Source organism: Solanum tuberosum, unplaced genomic scaffold (assembly GCF_000226075.1).
Source record: "Solanum tuberosum cultivar DM 1-3 516 R44 unplaced genomic scaffold, SolTub_3.0 scf00396, whole genome shotgun sequence".
In the NCBI taxonomy this organism is placed as follows: domain Eukaryota; kingdom Viridiplantae; phylum Streptophyta; class Magnoliopsida; order Solanales; family Solanaceae; genus Solanum; species Solanum tuberosum.
The window spans coordinates 509,244-515,420 of NW_006239319.1; positions in this window are offsets into that span (position 1 = coordinate 509,244).

Consider the following 6,177-nt stretch of genomic DNA (forward strand, 5'->3'; position numbering starts at 1 on the left):
AGAGCCCTAATCCAAATTTAGCTTCTTCATCGCCCACATATCCTTATGCTCTAGCTCTACCGGTAAATGACAAGACTTCCCATATACAAGTTGGTAAGGAGACATACCTATGGGAGTCTTGTATGCAGTGCGATAGGCCCATAGAGCATCATCAAGCTTCCTTGACCAGTCCGTTCTATTAGCATTCACAGTCTTTGCCAAAATCTATTTGATCTCTCTATTGGACACTTCAACTTGCCCACTGGTATGCGGATGGTAAAGAGTGTCTACATTATGGCGGACACTATATTTCTCAAGTAGCGCCTTGAACAACTTATTACAAAAGTGGGAACCTCCATCACTGATAATCGCCCTCGATGTGCCAAATCTGGAGAAGATATTCTTTTTCAAGAATGCGGTGACACTTTTACCTTCATTGTTGGGGAGCGCAACTTCTTCCACCCACTTGGACACATAAATAACCGCAACAAGAATATACTTCATACCATGTGAACTCACAAATGGACCCATAAAATCAATGTCCCATACATCAAATAACTCTATCACCAATATAGGATTCATTGGAAGCTCTTGCCTCTTTGAAATTGCTCCTTCTCTTTGGCAACAGTCACAAGACTTGGCGAAATCATGAGCATCTTGGTGGATAGTAGGCCAGTATTACCCACACTACAAGATCTTATGTGCAGTCCGAATACCATATGATGCCCACCAACAGGCGATGAATGGAACGCCTTAAGTACACTCAACATCTCCACCTCGGGCACACAACATTGAATAATCCCATCAGCACAACTCTGATACAAGTAAGGCTCACCCCAAAAGAATTTCTTCACGTCATGCATAAACTTTTTCCTTTGGTGAAAAGACAAATCCGGGGGCACCAAATCACTTGCCAAATAATTAGCAAAGTTTGTGAACCAATGAATTAGATAATGAGAAACAGCCAATACCTGTTCATCTAGAAAAACATCATTAATTTCAGCCCTATCACCAAGCTTTAGCATAGCCTTTTTCTCTAATCTGGACAAGTGATCGGCAACTTGATTTTTAGTCCCCTTTCTATCTTTCACCACAAAATCAAACTCTTGCAACAACAATACCCATCTAATCAACCTTGGTTTTACATCCTTCTTCGCCATCAAATACCTCAATGCAGAATGGTTAATATGCACTATGACCTTAGTACCTAGCAAGTAGGATCGAAATTTCTCGAATGCAAAAACCACCGCAAGAAGTTCTTGTTCGGTCACAGTATAATTCTTCTGGGCCACATTTAGAGCTTTGCTAGCATAGTAAATAGGGTGAAGAATTTTCTCTCTCCTTTGTCCTAATACTACACCAAGCGCCACTCCACTCACATCGCGGTTGCATCACACATTACCTCAAACGGTGTCCCCAATCCGATGAAATAATGATAGGTTTAGTAACTAACTTCTCCTTCAACTCTCTAAATGCTCTCAGACAAGCATCATCAAAATCAAACTTATAATCCTTTTCGAGCAGTTTGCACAATGGATGTGCAATTTTAGAGAAGTCCTTGATGAACCTCCTATAGAAACCTGCATGCCTAAGAAAACTTCTAATGCCTTTTACAGAGATAGGTGGTGAAAGCTTTTCTATTACCTCGACTTTAGCTCTATCAACCTCAATGCCCTTTTCAGAAATCTTATGACCCAGAACTATCCCTTCTTTCACCATAAAGTGGCACTTCTCCCAATTTAGCACTAAATTGCAGTCTTCACACCTTTTAAGCACCTCGGCCAAATGATCCAGACATCGATCAAAGAGTCACCTACCACAGATAAATCATCCATAAATACCTTAATAGTGTCCTCCACCATATTAGAAAATATCGACATCATACAATGCTGGAAGGTCGCTGTAGCATTGCACAACCCAAATGGTATCCGTTTGAAGGCGAAAGTCCCATAAGGGCAAGTGAAAGTGGTCTTCTTTGGATCTTCCAGAGCTATAGAAATTTGATTGTAGCCCGAATAACCATCAAGAAAACAATACCAACCCTTACCTGCAAGTCTATCCACCATCTGATCCATGAATGGCATAGAAAAATGGTCCTTTTTTGTCCAAGCATTTAACTTCTGGTAGTCCATGCAGACTTTCTATCCAATCACGGGCCGCATCGAAACAAGCTCGTTTCTCTCATTAGGAACCACAGTAATTCCGCCTTTCTTGGGCACACACTGAACAGGAACACCCAACTACTATCTTCAATGGGATAAATAACTCCGGCATCCAACCACTTGATGATCTCCTTTTTAACTACTTCTTGCATAGGTGGATTTAATCTTCTCTGGTTCTCAATACTAGACTTATGATCTGGCATGAGTTAGATTTTATGAGAACCGATACCAGGAGGGATCCCAATAATGTCCACAATAGTCCACCCAATAGCTCGCTTGAACCTCTTTAAGATAGAAACCAAAGCCTCAAATTGTCGTTCATTCAAATCTGTCGCAATGATGACCGGTAAAGTATCCTCTCTTACCAAGAATACATACCTCAAATGTGATGGTAGAGCTTTAAGCTCCAATTTCGGTGCCTCCTCAACAAACGGTCTTGTGGGTGGGGACTCACGATTTTTCATGTCTAACTCCAACTTCTTTGGTTTCGAACGATATTCACACCTATCAAGTGCGGCGACCAACTCATCATAGTTTTCAATATCATCAGTCTCAATGTTCATCATAACCGTTGCTAATGTTTCAACACCCAATCTCTCTTCAATCTGTACCTCAGACCCACTCTCAACTCTATGTATTATCACCGATACCATTTGGAGCTCGCTACTCTGCTTCATGGACCTACAGATATTGAAAGTTGCCTCTTCATTATTCAGTCTGAACTTCATCTTCCCCTTTTCCATATCAACCAAGGCATACCCAGTGGCAAGGAATGGTCTCCCAAGAATAATGGGAACTTCAAAATCAACCTCACAGTCAAGAATAACAAAATCCACCAAAAAGATGAACGACTCCACTTTCACTAATACATCACAGAGCACACCAATAGGCCTCTTCACAATTCTATCGGCCATGAGCAACCGCATCGCAGTCGGTTTTGGATCTCCTAGATCCAACTTCTTGTAAATAGACAATGACATCAGATTAATGCTAGCACCAAGATCACACAACGCCTTAGAAAAATGCTTCAACCTGATGGTACATGGAATAATGAAGGCACCAGGATGCTCTTTTTTCTGCACAAGGGACCTTGTAGCAATAGCACTATATTGTTGCAATCTATCATCATCTTCGAAACTCACTGCCCTCTTCTTTGTCACCATATCTTTTATAAATTTGGCATATCCAGGTATTTGCTCCAAAGCTTCTACACTATAAGAAAAACTGCCTATAAGGAAGGGAAATGTCGTCCCTAAATGTCCAAATCTGGTCGCAAATGGCCTATTACGATGGGAAAATGATGGTCGCCACTCGTCCTAAACGGCTTCTTCATTAAAGGTTAATTGCGACAGGTTTCTATATTTGGTCGTTAAATGTTATTAGAGACGACAACTAATACAGTCGCTGATGAACTCTTAGAGACCGTGAATCCCATTCCAAATAGGCAATTTTCATATTTGAAAAGTAGATATTTTTGACCATTAAACCTTTTTTTGCGAAGAGTAACTACCTGGTCCTAAATTACTCTATCGCGACAAGGAAAAACCTTGTCCTAGATTAATCTTTAGAGACAACAAATTGCCTTGTCTTAATTTAACCTTTACAGATGAGCAACTACTTCATCCTATATTAACATTTAGAGACGAGCAACTACTAATTAGTCCTCTCATTTACCACCAACTGTACATCAACTCCATCTCATAAAATTAATAAATTTCATCACTAAATATAAAATTTCTACTAATAAAAAATTCAATACAAAATGTTGATAGATATAGTTTCAATATTTGCTCAATAAAAAACACATAAATCCAATTCAAGTAGACAAAGAGATGGTTGAATCAATTTTTTTTTTAAAGTTCGATTTTTTCAATTAGCATTCCGAGCTAGACTATGTTATCAAGTTTTATATAACGTTCTTAGCAAAGTAATAATGATCTTGCGCATCTTCTAAACTTTCATCTTGACTTGTAACTTCAAAAATCTGAAAGAACAAAATTATGCAGAGATGATAAATACCTATTGGTATATAAAAATATCTATGAACTTACACTAGAATTAATTAAAGTACTCACCGCAAAAGAAGTGTAGAATTAATCAATTCTATAGAAACATTAACAAGTTGAAATAACATAAAACAATTATTAGAGAAGTTCAATAGGATGAATTTTTCATATTGAACTCCAAGAAGCACTCAATTGAAACCGCAACAACAAGAATTAACTAAAAATGCACTTGAAATTCCAAATTCCAAATTTTAGTTTTCCATAAACATGTCTACAAAGGTCACTTTAATGTGTTTTGTTCATGACCTTTTCCTCTTCTGCAAAGTTGAGGTCAGGTCAGTGCAATTGCTATTTGAATGTTTCAGGGAGTTTTCACAAGTGTATGAATTCATTGCTAACTTGGACAAAAGCTCAAAATATTTTTCTGGGATTAAAGATGGTATCCAGACTACCTTAGAATAGAGGTGTTACAAATGAGAAATTCAATTTAGCGATCAATTTAGCGTTATAACCAATTGCTGGCACATTGCTAGTGGTTAAAGATGCATCGGTAGTTGATCGGGGCAAATACTAATTGCAACTGATGATGGTGAAGTTGCTGAAAATTCTGAGTTGCCAATTTTTGATGTGGAAATGATGCTAAAGTCGGTAGAAAGACATCAATGAACATACAATCAACATGAACAAACTTTAGGGACAAAGGAGTGATAAGACTTTAGCCACAGTGCTACACAAACTAGATGTTGGCAGAATTGATTTGTGTCAATTTTTGGGGTCACAAATGATTGAAGACAACACCTTGACGATCATTTTCTACAACATATAAAAAGTATCGAGCGAGGGAAATGGTTATAGCAAGTAAATATATATGAGACATGATGAATAAGTACATTGTGATCTGATGCTTAGAAGAGCCTACATGGTTTAGATGTATACACATTCAAATTGAAATGATCTACAAGCAGAAGAAAACATATGCTAGCTAGCTCTCATCAAGTGGGAATCATATTTATTTACTTATCAACTATTCCAAAGCAAGAACATAAAAGAACAAACGAAGTTTAGTTTCATGTAGCTGTGCAGAGAAGTATGTGAAAATAAAGCAAGAAGAAGATGTGCAGTAGTGGCAAGAAGTCTAGTTAAATTATAGTTCCTCGATTAAGCGGTTGATGTTTGTTATTACAAGTGCAAGAAACATCAACATAACCGATAGTTATGTAGTGAAGTGTTTGAAAATAGAAAAAGAAAACATGCAGCAGTGAAAATGTGCAGCAGTTAATTAGTTGTTCCTCTGTTAAGCAACTAGTTCTTGTAAAATTACAAATGAAGTAGCATCAACAACATGCCTGACAACTATGAGGAGAAGTGTATTTATAATAGGGAAAGAAGGAAGAACAGTTACAATCATGAATTATTTATTCCAAGTATATCAAAAGCAGATTCCTATTTGTTCCAACCATCTGATTATTGTAAAAGGTTAATTTGTGAAGGGCATTGTATATTCAGAAGAACTTACTCTTAACATCTGTAGAGATATGTTGCATCCCAACAAGATCATGAAGGTTATTCGCAAGACTTTGGAGAAGAACCATGTTAATCTATTCATTGAAATTGCATAGAACACAGAGGATTATAACAAATATTATGAGGCTTTCTCTAAGAACATTAAGTTGTTGTCAACATTGGAAACATTTTATGCACTAAAAAAGTGAAGCCGCGGGAAAATAAGTAGCTTGCTTATCATGGAAAGAGTTTGAACAGATGTTAATGATGCAGATGTCATATGCTAAGATCTGGATTCTGATAACTAGTTATTGCTCCCTGATAACGTTCAAATATACTTCTTGAAAAGAAATATAAACGATCGTATGCAATATATTTACCCAACTATGAGTCGGGGTCGATCCCACAGAGAATATGGAAGAATATTGTCAATAGCAAATATTTAACTCGATAGTCGTTATATAAAAATGGGGGGATTTAAATTGAAATAAAATAAAAACAATAAAAACATATCTTTTTACTAAGTA